Source organism: Siphateles boraxobius, unplaced genomic scaffold (assembly GCF_051911475.1).
Source record: "Siphateles boraxobius isolate OS27281-9 unplaced genomic scaffold, OSU_SipBor_1 30, whole genome shotgun sequence".
NCBI lineage: Eukaryota > Metazoa > Chordata > Actinopteri > Cypriniformes > Leuciscidae > Siphateles > Siphateles boraxobius.
The window spans coordinates 337,012-351,096 of NW_027508920.1; positions in this window are offsets into that span (position 1 = coordinate 337,012).

A 14,085-nucleotide genomic window follows, 5' to 3' on the forward strand; every position below is an offset into this window, starting at 1 on the left:
TCTGTGTGTTTCTGGATGCGGTCGTTACCTGGGGTCGCGGGATGGTCACGATCGCTGCCTCTTGTGTCTGGGCCTCGAACACGCACAGGCAGCGTTCGTGGATGAGTCATGTACCCATTGTGGGAAGATGACCATCTCGGAGCTGAGGTCGAGACTCACGTTCCTGCAAAGGGGCGGAGTCCCCGTGCCTGCACCTCGTTCCCTCGTTCCCCCCGAAGCAACCCCCCTTCGCGGGTTGCTTCGGGCAGTGACACGGGTGACCTGAGGATTACAGTGAGCGCGCTTCCTTCGGGGAACCAACCCCCTAGGAACCCTCACTCCTCTCATGCTCCGCAACCAGTTGAGCTGCCAACGGAACGTTCTGGACCGTCCTCGAGATGTGTACCGGTCGTTTCGTTCGGCGCTCCCTGCGACGACCAGATGTCGATCGCTGCATCGGAGGGTGGGTCAGACCTCTCTGCGGACGACGGCTCGGAGCCGCTGCCTCCTTCAGGTGTGTCAGCGGTGCCTGAGTCGGACCCGGAGATGATGGCCATGCTTTCCCGGGCCGCCAACAGGATCGGGCTCGTGTGGAACCCTCCACCGTGTCCCGAGCCCTCGAGGTTGGACGATTGGTATCTCGGGGTGGCGCGCGCTGGTTCTCAGCAACCCACCCCAGTGCCTTTCTTCCCGGAAGTGCATGAGGAGCTCACAGGGACGTGGACGGCACCTTTTACTGCCCGAAACCGTCTCGGTGGCTCCTCCTCCCTCACCACCCTTGATGGCGGGGCAGCTAAGGGATACGCGCGTATCCCGCCAGTGGAACGGGCCGTTGCTATGCAACTGTGCCCTAACTCCACTTGGCGTGGAGAACCGTGTCTTCCTTCCCGGGCCTGTAAGTACTCGTCGGACCTGACCGGCAAGGCTTACAAGGCCTGTGGGGAAGCTGCCTCTGCCATGCACGCTATGGCGTTGTTGCAGGTTCATCAGGCCAAGGCACTGAAGGACCTGGACGAGGGTGGTCATGATCCACAAGTTCTCCAAGAACTTCGTGCCGCAACTGACCTCGCGCTTCGTGCGACGAAGGTCACTGCGCGGTCAGTGGGTCGTGCGATGTCCACACTAGTGGTCCAGGAACGCCACCTCTGGCTGTGTCTGGCTGACATGCGGGAGACCGACAAGATCAGGTTCCTTAACTCCCCCGTGTCCCAGACCGGCCTCTTCGGCGACGCGGTCGAGAACTTCGCCCAGCAGTTCTCGGCTGTACAGAAGCAGACTGAGGCCATTAAACATATCCTGCCGCGGCGGTCAGCTGCTGCCTCCACCCCACCGCCCACGGCTCCTCGGTCTGCTCGTCGCCGTGGGCGTCCGCCTGCGTCTGCCCCTGCTCCCGCGCCGCAGCAGCAGCCTCCATCCAAGCGGCACCGTGGAGCCAGTCGCAGGCAGGGCGCCCCGCCCGTCCAGGCCCCCGCCAAGAGGGGCGGCAAAGCCAAAGGTAAGCGGCCCTAGGACGGGCGACCCAGAGGTGGAAGGGACTGCTCTCCAGGAGACGATGACTGCATCGCTCCCTCCCCCGGAAGAGGGCCGGGTGGAAAATCCTTTGTTTCGTTTTGTTTGTGTTCCGCCGCTGGCCTTAAAACCAGCGGTACCCAAATTTTCAATAAAAGAGCAGTTTCTATCATCTCTGGGTCCGAAGAGGGCCCGGAGAGTAGTGGGGGGTCAGAATCCTCACCACTCTCATCCGCCTCTTCTATCGCCAGCCGGCAGCTGCGTACGGTCCGAGAACGCCATCGAGCCGCCTCCCGCACCTCCTGCCCCGTGGAACCAGGTAAGTGCTGCACAGCACACTCAGACCCCGCTACGGGCCGCCTCCCAGAGAGAGCCTCCCGAGCTGCGTGCCTGTGTTCCACCTCGCTGCCCCACTCCGGGTACGCCTTCGGTCCCTTTGGTCCCGCTTGTACGGTCTCTGCGAGCCTGGTTAGCGCTCCCCAGGCCGTCTCGCTGGCTCATTCGAACCATCAGGCTCGGCTATGCGATTCAGTTCGCCCGGCGTCCCCCCAAGTTTCGGGCCATCCACTCCACTACAGTGAGAGCAGCCGATGCCCATGTCTTGTGTGCGGAGATCGCAGTCCTACTGGCGAAGGATGCGATAGAGCCGGTCCCTCCAGCCGATATGAGGTCAGGGCACTACAGTCCCTACTTCATTGTACCCAAGAAAGGTGGTGGGTTACGACCGACCTTGGATCTGCGAGTTTTGAATCGGAGCCTCCACAAGCTACCGTTCAAAATGCTCACGCAGAGACGCATTTTCGAATGCATCCGTCCCCAAGATTGGTTTGCAGCGATCGACCTGAAGGACGCGTACTTTCATGTCTCAATTCTTCCTCGACACAGGCCATTTCTGCGCTTTGCGTTCGAGGGTCGAGCATATCAGTACAAAGTCCTACCCTTCGGGCTGTCCCTGTCCCCCCGTGTCTTCACGAAAGTCACGGAGGGGGCCCTTGTTCCCATGAGAGAACAGGGCGTTCGCATCCTCAACTATCTCGACGACTGGCTCATACTAGCACACTCTCGAGATCAGCTATGCGAACACAGGGACCTAGTGCTCAGGCACCTCAGCCAGTTGGGTCTTCAGGTCAACTGGGAAAAGAGCAAACTCTCCCCTGTGCAGAGGATCTCTTTTCTCGGTATGGAGTTGGATTCGGTCGCCCAGACAGCGCGCCTCACAGAGCAGCGTGCTCAGTCGGTGCTGAACTGCTTGAACACGTTCAAGGGCAGGACAGCGGTCCCACTGAAACTCTCTCAGAGGCTCCTGGGGCATATGGCAGCAGCATCAGCGGTAACCCCGCTCGGCCTGCTACATATGAGACCGCTTCAGCACTGGCTTCACGGCCGAGTCCCGAGATGGGCGTGGCATCATGGCACTCACCGGGTGGCAATCACACCGGCGTGCCGCCAGACCTTCAGCCCGTGGTCAGACCCCTCGTTCCTGCGGGCAGGAGTCCCCTTGGAACAGGTGTCCAGGCATGCTGTGGTATTCACAGATGCCTCTGCCACCGGCTGGGGTGCCACGTACAACGGGCATGCAGTGTCAGGGGTGTGGACGGACCCTCAACTGCATTGGCACATCAACTGCCTCGAGTTGCTAGCAGTACATCTCGCCCTGACCCGCTTGAAAAGACGGCTACAGGGCAGGGACGTGCTGGTCCGTACGGACAACACTGCGACCGTTGCGTACATCAACCGACAAGGTGGTCTATGCTCCCGTCGCATGTCGCAACTCGCCCGCCATCTCCTCCTCTGGAGTCAGAAGCATCTGAGGTCGCTTCGAGCCATGTATGTCCCCGGCTTGCTCAACCGTGTGGCCGACGAGCTATCACGAGCTGTGCTCCCGGGAGAATGGCGACTCCACCCCCAGGCGGTTCAGCTGATCTGGAGAGAGTTCGGGGAGGCTCAGGTAGACCTGTTTGCCTCCTCAGAGACCTCCCACTGCCAGCTGTTTTACTCCCTGACCGAGGGAACACTCGGCACGGACGCACTGGCACACAGCTGGCCCCGGGGCCTTCGCAAATATGCGTTTCCCCCAGTGAGCCTATTTGCGCAGACACTGTGCAAAGTCAGGGAGGACGAGGAGCAGGTCCCTCTGGTGGCTCCCTATTGGCCCACCCGGACTTGGTTCCCAGAACTCATGCTCCTTGTGACAGTCCCTCCCTGGCCCATTCCTCTGAGGAAGGACCTTCTGACTCAGAGACGGGGCACCCTATGGCACCCGCGTCCAGACCTCTGGAAACTCCATGTCTGGTCCCTGGACGGGACGCGGAGGGTTTAGGTGACTTACCCCCTGAGGTACTTAACACCATCACTTCAGCACGGGCGCCGTCCACGAGACGTGTTTACGCCCTGAAGTGGAACCTGTTCGTCGAGTGGTGTTCTTCTCGCCGAGAAGACCCCCGAAGATGTCCGATAGGGTCTGTGCTTTCCTTCTTGCAGCAGGGGTTGGAGCGTAGACTGTCTCCTTCCACCCTCAAAGTACATGCTGCCTCTATTTCAGCTTATCACGACCACATAGATGGCAAAGCAGTGGGAAAGCACGACCTGGTCGTCAGGTTTCTTAGGGGGGCGAGACGATTAAATCCTCCTCGACCCCCCTCCATACCCTCTTGGGATCTTTCCCTGGTGCTTCGAGCACTTCAGGATGTTCCCTTTGAGCCTCTGCAGTCAGTAGATTTAAAGCTTCTTTCCATGAAGACTTTGCTGCTGGTTGCACTGGCCTCTGTCAAGAGGGTAGGAGACCTGCGCGCATTTTCGGTCGACGAATCGTGCTTAGAGTTCGGGCCGGGTGACAGCCACGTGGTACTAAGACCCCGGCCTGGCTATGTGCCCAAGGTTCCTACCACTCCCTTCAAAGACCAGGTAGTGAACCTGCAAGCGCTGCCTTTGGAGGAGGCAGACCCAGCCCTGGCTTTGCTCTGTCCCGTTCGCGCTCTGCGTATGTACGTGGACAGAACTCAAAGCGTCAGGACCTCAGACCAGCTCTTTGTCTGTTACGGAGGCCAGCAGAAGGGAAAGGCTGTCTCCAAGCAGAGGATGGCCCACTGGATAGTGGATGCCATCGCCTTGGCTTACCCAGCACAAGGCGTGCCCTGCCCGCTCAGGTTGCATGCACACTCCACGAGAGGCGTTGCATCCTCCTGGGCGCTGGCACGTGGCTCCTCGCTAACAGATATCTGTAGAGCTGCGGGCTGGGCGACACCTAACACGTTCGCTAGATACTATAGCCTACGTGTAGAGCCGGTGTCCTCCCGTGTTCTCACCCTAGACGGGTAGAAGCACTGAGAGGTCTGGCTCTGTCGGCTTGCTGCACCCTACTGTGCACCCTTATTACTCCAGAGTAAAACCTGTTGAGTCCTCCAAAACCCCTCGGCCCGGACTTGGCGGAGCGTCCGGCGCCAGGCCCTTATCCGCTGAATCCTTGAGAACCGGATCTGGGCTGGGTTCCATTTGTGTGACCCTACGGGGATCCCATATGTGTATATTCCACGGCTGCTCCTATCGGAAGCCCGTGTCTTTCCCTTGGGCTAAGTCACCCTTTATTTCATATGCAGTACAGCCTTCTGCTAGTCCATATGCATTCCACATAACTCTTTGAAGAAGTGGCTTCCGCAGCGTTCCTTCCTAAACAGAAAGGGCAACTTTCCCAGTGTTATCCAATATCTCACTGTATGGGTTATTACGGAACAACAGTGTCAGACTCACTCTGTGTAAGCCTCCGCCTATCGTCCTTCCAGGCAAGAAGGTGTAGAGGCTTGCACGGGGGCGCTGGATGGGGTGCAGCGGCTGTGGCGCTTTGGTAGGGATTCCTATTGGTCAGTCATGACCTACGTTGTAGTGACTGACCGATAGGGAACGTCTCGGTTACATATGGTAACCCTCGTTCCCTGAGGGAGGGAACGGAGACGTAGGTCCCGTCGCCACATCCGCTGCCGCCCGCCGGGGCGGCCAGCTTTCTCAGGCTTGGCTCCTCAGCAAAAAACTAGTGTGCAATCGCACCAGCTGCTCGTTTATACCCGCGCTAACGAGGGCGCGCAGCTGATGCAAATGATTGCACGCCAATGTGTATTGGCTTGTTTTAATTTCACTCGAAGTAGATTGGCCTCTCTAGCGAGATTCCTATTGGTCAGTCATGACCTACGTCTCCGTTCCCTCCCTCAGGGAACGAGGGTTACCATATGTAACCGAGACGTTTTTCAAGCAACAACTTTTGTTGGGTAAAACAATTTAAATGAACATTTTTAAAATACAGTTAATAGCTCTATAATTGCTTTACAGCAACCTCCCTCATCTGTTACAATTATGCCTGGACTCTGACGTGGTCCCTTTAAATCTCAAATACATTTGCAACTGTCTAAATATTTGACATACCAAAGTTTTGAGTGTCTGAGTATATGAAGCATCACGATAGTAAGAACCAATTGCTCCAAGGGGATTAATAGAGCTCTAAACTAAACAAATAATAGGCTAACAAACATAACTAATAATAATTAGTGAATTTACAAAGAAATAAAACCTAACCCATGTAGCACTTTAACAATTACAAAAACTAATTTGTAACAGCCAAAGCAGCCATGAAATATATAGCCTAATATTTTCATGTTGGCACAGTACTCTGACACAAGCCATGTAGCCACATATCCAAACAAGTAATGTGTATAATAAAAAATATATATATTTACCTGAGAATTAATGTTTGCTTCTTGATGATGACTCTCAGGAGACTGGCACAAGTTGTACTGGTTAGTCTCCCCTCTTTCTTCAATATTGTTCACATCATTAACACTCTAAAAAAAGGGACATAAATGTTCAATCTGAATGATGGATGACTTCCTGATGGAAGTCCAAAGTGATGCATGCAAACAAAGTCTAAATTAAAAATTAACAATAAAGCTTTTATGAGGGGTTCTTGATTTTAAGTCTGCGGTGTATGTAAAAAATATTGTGTGTGTGTGTGTGTATATATATATATATATATATATATATATATATATGTATATATATATAAAATAAACTGATGTTAACACAATATTTCATACCTACCCATTCAACTATTTCCTGCACTTGGTCTTCCATTTTTTGTCTCTTTGCTGGTCTCGGGCACGGAGAATAATGGACACTGTAATTTTCCTTTGTTGACTCATTATTATTGCAATTAACTGGAAGCTAAGAGATACAAAGTTGTTGTTAATATCATCACATTACAAGATTAAGTAAAAGACAATTTTTCAACATTGCGGCTTCATGATTATTATTAATTAATACTTTTTCCAGTACATATTACTTCGTTATAACCATCAAATATACTGAATATCAATTTTACCAGTGTTTTCCTTCTCCTGTAATCAGATACTCTTGGTAATTCAGAACCATTTATGCACATATAGTTTTTGTAACCAGCTCGAGCTGAATTCTGCAAAGAAAGATATATATATTACAAAATAAAGCAGGTTTGAATTCTTAGCAGAAATACCATGCACATTCAATAATACATGATACATAGTATTTGTTGCAGATCTGGCTGCAGTCTTCAGACAATGCAGGACAATTAAATGCTTAGCACAGCAATTAAAAATACAATTCAGTATTACCTCTTTATTTTCTGTGCGCAGCTTCTTAACGCGGCGATGTTCTGTCGTTTTTGGAATCTCATTATCTTGTGAGTTGAGGTAAGATTTGTACTTCTTCATTTCTGTAACTTCAGTGTCCAAGGGTATTTACCCAACGTTCCGGTGACGTAATACTTCACGTAATTCACGTAATTCTTAAATAAAAAAATAGATTATATATATTTCGCAGTGCATTCATTTTGACCAATCAGAGACCAGCTTTTCAAAACAAACTTGCAGGTAATTGTCCAATCACACACTGCCATTTGAAAGTACAAGTTGGGCGGGCAACGGATATTCCAACTATTAGGCCTATTACAGATATTTCAAAAGACAGACATCATGTCGTTTCCAAAATTTGCGTTATATTATTTCCCTGACTCTGAACTTGTGAAGGTGGACACCACCGATATAGTCATAAGAGAACACAGACGACCAGAATATCAGGTCAGCTCCCGCGATCAACTTAGAAGTGAAGAGGGCTACGTAGAGGTGCGACTGCCAAGTCGCTGCCGACGTGGAGAAACCAAGATACTGGCAGCAAAAATATTACTTCTTGGTGGTAAGTTTATCATTGTTCGTGATTAGTATAAGTGGCTTAATCTCACATTTGGTTCAGAAAATATTTTCACACGTTGATGCCGATGCTCAATATAGATATATAGAGCATCGGCATCAACGTGTGAAAATATAATGTGGATTACTGACATTAACCGCTATAACTGCTACGTCTGTCAATTTAAATTGTCGTATGCTTAATCTATGTAACGTATAGTGGCATAAAACAACTAACGTTATAAAAACATTGCACACTGTGTTTGCAGAAAACAAAATGGTTATTAATGGTAATTACATGACATTAAGCCTCAATTGTCCCCTGGACAAGTAAATGGGTTAACAGAATAAAATGTTAACTTACTTGTATTGTGAATATAATTTATTCTGAAGGCGCTCTAATTAAACATATTTGTGATATTTAAAGGCTTAGTTCACCCAAAAATGAAAATTCTGTCAGTAATTACTATTAAAATAATTACTGACAGAATTTTCATTTTTGGGTGAACTAACCCTTTAACTTCAGAAAATGTTAGGCTAACTTCATTGAAATTTGGCTGTCATCTTTCATGTCAAAATCTTAAATTTGATCAAAAAAAAAAAAAAAAAATTAAATGATTTACACTGCTAAATTAAAACGGCAATAAATAATGTTATGAACGTTTTTAAATTTCATTTAATAGGAAAAAACTATGAAATTTGCATATTGCAAAAAATGCAAAGACCATTTGTTTTCGAAGAAGCAATAGTGGTGAAAAACAACAGAAACATACTGCTTGTATCTTGAACTGAGCTGTATTTTAAAACCTGTGTGACTGTTAAAATCATGTTAATAATTTTACAATCTTGAGATGTTGTTAAGCTACAAGTTAGAAAAATAAAAATCAGAATGATTCTCCCAATGTTACCCTATTTTATGTTTACTTAATTATTATTATTATTAGGCTATTTTATAATTGAAATTTGAATCTACTTGTCTGGCAAGACAGCTAGTAAAAATACTCTTCACATATCCCTTCAAAAAATACACAGAAGGAATGACGAACTATCCCTTTAATTTGTGTTTATATTCGTTCAGCCCATTCTGATGCTGAATTGTCATTGTCAGCATCATAATATATCTTTTCTATATTATAATTACAGATGTTTACAAGGACTTAATTATAAAGAGAGATGCTTTTAAGAGAGGAGAAGATATCTGGAAGAACACCTTTCTGCAAGGGAATAAAACATCTGAGGCTGTAAATGTTTTTCACTATCTTAACCTTCAGGATTATTGTGTTTAACAATAATGATTCGCCTGCCTGCCTTTTTATGCTAACTACAATTTGTTGTTTTTAGAGTGCAAGTGCATCTCAAACTGCAGCTGCTGTTGCAATGGGAGACAAACTAAAAAGAGACCTTCGGGACTTGAAAAGAAAAAAAGCAGCTCCTGTAACCTCCACTCCAATGTCAGATGATTCAGATAACACTGCAATTGACATGTTTGAAAATATACAGAGACCATCAAGGAAGAGAGTAAGCCATGTTTTATTTTCATAATAGAACCTCAAAGTTTTTTTGCCTCTGATCTATTTTGACTCCATTTTCCACCTCCATTTTAAGAGATTTTCAAATCTGAGCAAGGTTATCCATGACTTTTTCTCAGAAGGCGATTCGGATTTTCCGGGTTTTCACTCAAGACTGGAAACAAATGTTTATTAAATGTAAAAACATTTTTTAGTTCAGTTTATTTTTAAGTTTCAGGGAGTATGTGTTAGTCGTCATGATATGTTCTCTTTGCATGTTCTATTGTGTTACTTCTCGTTTCACTAAATCTGTTCAACAAAGTTGAATAGTGCAAATTTAGTGTGAACCATAGTGTTACAATAGACACATTTAGTAGAAATATAATTACGTTTAATTGGTAACACTTTACAATATTAAACATTAGTTCATGTATCAACTAACATGAACTAACCATGAGCAATACATTTTTTACTGTTTTTGTTCATCTTTGTTAATGTTAGTTAATACAAATCCAGCTGTTCATTGTTTGTTCATGTTAGTTCACAGTTCATTAACTAATGTTAACAAGATTTTAATAAAGTATTATTAAATGTTGAAATTAACATTAACAAAGATTAACAAATGCTGAAGAAGTATTGTTAATTCTTAGTTAATGCTAATGTAGTTAACTAATGAACCTTATTGTAAAGTGTTACCGTTTAATTAAACCAAATGTTTAATTGAGCCTCTTCTAACCTTGTATCCAATGTAACAAATACAGGCTGCACTGGACAGTGACGACGAGGAGGAGATGGAAGGAGATAGAAGTAAGGAATTTGACAACAGTCTTTTGCAGTGTACATCTCCCCGGAAGACTCGTGTTGAGCTTGATGATGATGTTGTCAAAGCTTTGAAAGGTAAATTACCAGGAATTGAAATGTAAACATGAAACCTTTATTTATTTATTTAATTATTTATTTATACAAATCCTGACTTAAGAATTCATTATCTGTTCGTTTTTATAGATGTATATTATGTGTGCATTTGGACACTACACCTAGCTTTTTTTTTTTTTTGTTAATCTGCCCAATGAGTTAAGTTAAAGGTTTAATTAATGTTACAAATGCAATTGTTGTTGACTGTGTATGTTCACAATCAGAAAGGTTTTTCAAATTAACAAAGGCTTTATGGGTTTGGAACGACATGAGTGTGCGTAATTATTGATATAAGTTTCATTTCTGGGTGAACTAACACTTTAAGTCTATTTCAGTTAGAGTATTTTGATAGGGTATCTCAGCCAGCATGGAGAGGAAAAGTCATCTTGGTCACTCTCTATTAACAGCTATGGCAGAATATTGCTTTAAGACAGACTTAAAAACAGAAGAAATTGTTGTTCTGTCCTGTAAGACCTAGCAGATAATACAGTATAGTGTGGTGGGGTGTTTGTTTTACCTTTTGTAAACATGACTGTTTTACATTTATATGGTTGTATGTCTTGTATTCAGCTTTTTTACATTTAATCAAACTTTTACCAGCTGTAACCAACTTGTAACTTTCCATAGAATTTTCTGTCTTTATTAATATTTAATAATTAATGTAATAGCATTAAATTTACAGTAATGCTTCATTACAAAATATATTTAAGCATTTAAACAAGAGACCAAGTACACATGAAGAAGAACACAAACTAGTGTTTGTTCTGCCCTAACTTTGTATAACATTCAACTTTATCTTGTCTTGTAGAGCTTCCAGGGATAGTATCATCACTCAAAGAGGTCTTAGAGTCGATGAAAAGAGGTTCATACAGCTCAAGCCCAAGTTCAACTGAGCTGTGTGTTCCTGAAACCTCAGAAATGGTTAGAAAAATCTTTATGATAAAGAAAATTCATATTTCTAATAATCATTTTATCTGTCTTTTTGGGCATGAACACTTCAGAAAGTTTTCTGAATCAAGTAACACGGTGACAGCTTTTTATTTGAATTATAAAGGAACAAGTTTATACTAATACTTTAATATACTTATACTTTTACTTATAATACTTATACTTTTTTATTCTACACAGATTTCCCTCTGTGATTCTAACGTAAAAGTTCCCAAGAGAGTCTATGACAGACTTAACAAGTCACGAGCTTCTCTATTCACACAAGATTTGGCCACTTTACTTTTTGGTAGAGAAACTTTAGCCAGATGCACACTTACTGGTAAATCGGGAATTCATTCAAAACACCAGCTGGACCCTGACATGGTGCAAGCCATCATAGGTATGTTTCTGCTCATCATCATTTTTTTTCTTTTTGGGGGATAGAGATGCACTGATTACAATTTTCTTGGCCGATTCCGATTTTTCATGAGTTTGACCTTCCGATACCGATTTTAGCCGATTCCGATTTCATTTTTTCAAACCACTTTACAGCACACACAAATATTAATTTTCTATCTTCTCATGGCCGATCATGTGAAAATCGGCCAATTCCGGTCACCAGCCGATCAAACAGTGCATCTCTACTCTCGAAGTCAAAGGGGGCTGACTAAAACAAATATCAATGCTAAAAATAAAGATTCACATTTGTTATACATTATAATTATTATACTTCTTGGCTGAATATACTTTTCCAGTTAATCAGTTAAACTCTATTTTTTCCCTGTGATACAGTGACATAACATGTAAACTTTACAGTTGTTCAGCAACACTTTAAGGGATCCTCCCCCCAAAAATGAAAATTATGTCATCATTGACTCAAGTTGTTGCAACTCCACATGAGTTTCTTTCTTCTGCTGAACACAAAGGAATATATTTTGAAGAACGATTGGAACTTTGGCACCATTGACTTATAAAATATTTTTTTTTTCTACTATGGAAGTCAATGGTGCCAAACAACTGTTTGGTTCCAATAGTTCTTCAAAATATCTTCCTTTGTGTTCAGCAGAAGAACTCATACAGGTTTTAATAATAATAATAATAATAATATTCTTTCCCTTTCACAGACACTGTGATCAAACAGTTTCCGAACACGACAGTGTCTGAGGTGCTTTTCACTCATCAGAAGAAAATGCAACAATGAGTCAAACTCAAATACCAATCACTCTCCACTTGAAGGATGAATATGGTTTAAGTTGTTACAGTACTGTAACTGTTTGCAGTTATTTCATTTAATGGTTTGCAGATATTAATGACAGCACTTTATTGACTGTATCTAGGCTTTATTTTTTTGTTGTTGTTGTTTATAATACCCCTGCAGGTCACTGTAATTTATATTACTGTATTTTGTTTACATTTTATATAAGCTGCTGTACTGATGTACATTGGGTGTAGTAAATTAAAGTTTACTAGCTTTCAAAGTGTGTGTGTTATATTCAAATATTTTTTTACTGTGTGTTGTACTGAATGAAAAATTTTCACTATAATTTTAGTACATTTAAATATATTATTTTCGTACTTAATTGTTTGTAAAAATATATTTTTAATATACTAATAGTGGCTCTTTCAGTGTTCTACTGATACATTATCAATATGCTAATATTATATTTAAAATATACTGGGAACACATTAATGTAAAGCTAAAAATATACTACAACTATAGTTATAAAATACCTTTAAAGTGTATTAAAAATACAATCTAAATAAGTAGTATTAAATTACACTAAATATACTTAAAATGGTTCCATTTTAACACAATTAAGTATATTAAAATATATTACTATTACCTTAAAATTGGACTTAAATACATATTAAAGTACACTTAATATACTTGAAGTTATTTCAATTTAACACATTTAATACATACTTAATACGGTACACTTAAAATACATTAAGTATATCAAAATAAGTACAATTTAAATACATTTCCTTTTCACCTGGGAGTGGACACATAAAAAAGACATTCAACAGTTTATTTTTTTAGATTTCTTAAGTCTGAATGACCAAAAATGACAGAGTATTTTAAGTCTATTTTCCTGCTATGTGAAAAAAATCAAGCAAAACGCGCCGGCGCGTTTCTCGACCCCAGAGGGTTAACGTGGCTAGCGTTGCTAACAGAAGATAACTAAAACATGAAATAGCGAAAATTTTAGAAGTTCAAATGGCTGCGTTTTGATAAGCGCCTGGTACTCAGCCAGTGCTACCATAGCAACAGCTTTCTGGGTGGCGTCCTTTTTTTCGGACACGCAAAACATGCCAGACGCTTGAACTGTGGAAGTGACGTCATATCCGAGGGGCGAGTCGGTTGATTGACAATAATTGAACGCAGGGTTAATTCTTCTGTTTTAAAGTGTGTATGTCAGGTTAATATATATATTTTTTAGATATATTAAATAAGGTTTAGATGTCAGCGTAGTCCTTCTCAGTAAAATGGGCGCTGCAAATGACCGAAGTCTTGGATACCGTAGCAGCACTGAAGTCAGCGCATTTGGTCCGAAACAAAGTTGACCCAGGCACGGAACAAAGACCTGCTTTTTGGGAAAAAGTGGACTTTGTGACCGGTTTTAACAGTGTTTTTGCACCCAGCACAAACGCAGTAATTCACCATCGTGAAAATACGCCTGCGTATACCTAACTTACTACCTAACTTAAATAACTAACTAAATAAATAAATGTCCTAATCACTAATTCTCTCGCTCTATCACTCATACAATTATCAACACAGCTCACAAACTCACATTCGAGTCAGCGACCTGGGGAGACGTCTCCCTCTTATGACGTCAAGCGATTCGTTTGGGGGGAGAAGCAGTTTTAAGTGAGTACTGAAAATAACGAACTTTTTAACTTTATATTCTGCCTTTAGGTATCGAAAAACATACAAAACAATACATCAACTTGTCAAACGTGTATTTCCCCTAACTATTTTGTGTTAACCCTCTGGGTTCCAGAAACACGCCAGCACGTTTTGCTGGTTTTTTTCCACA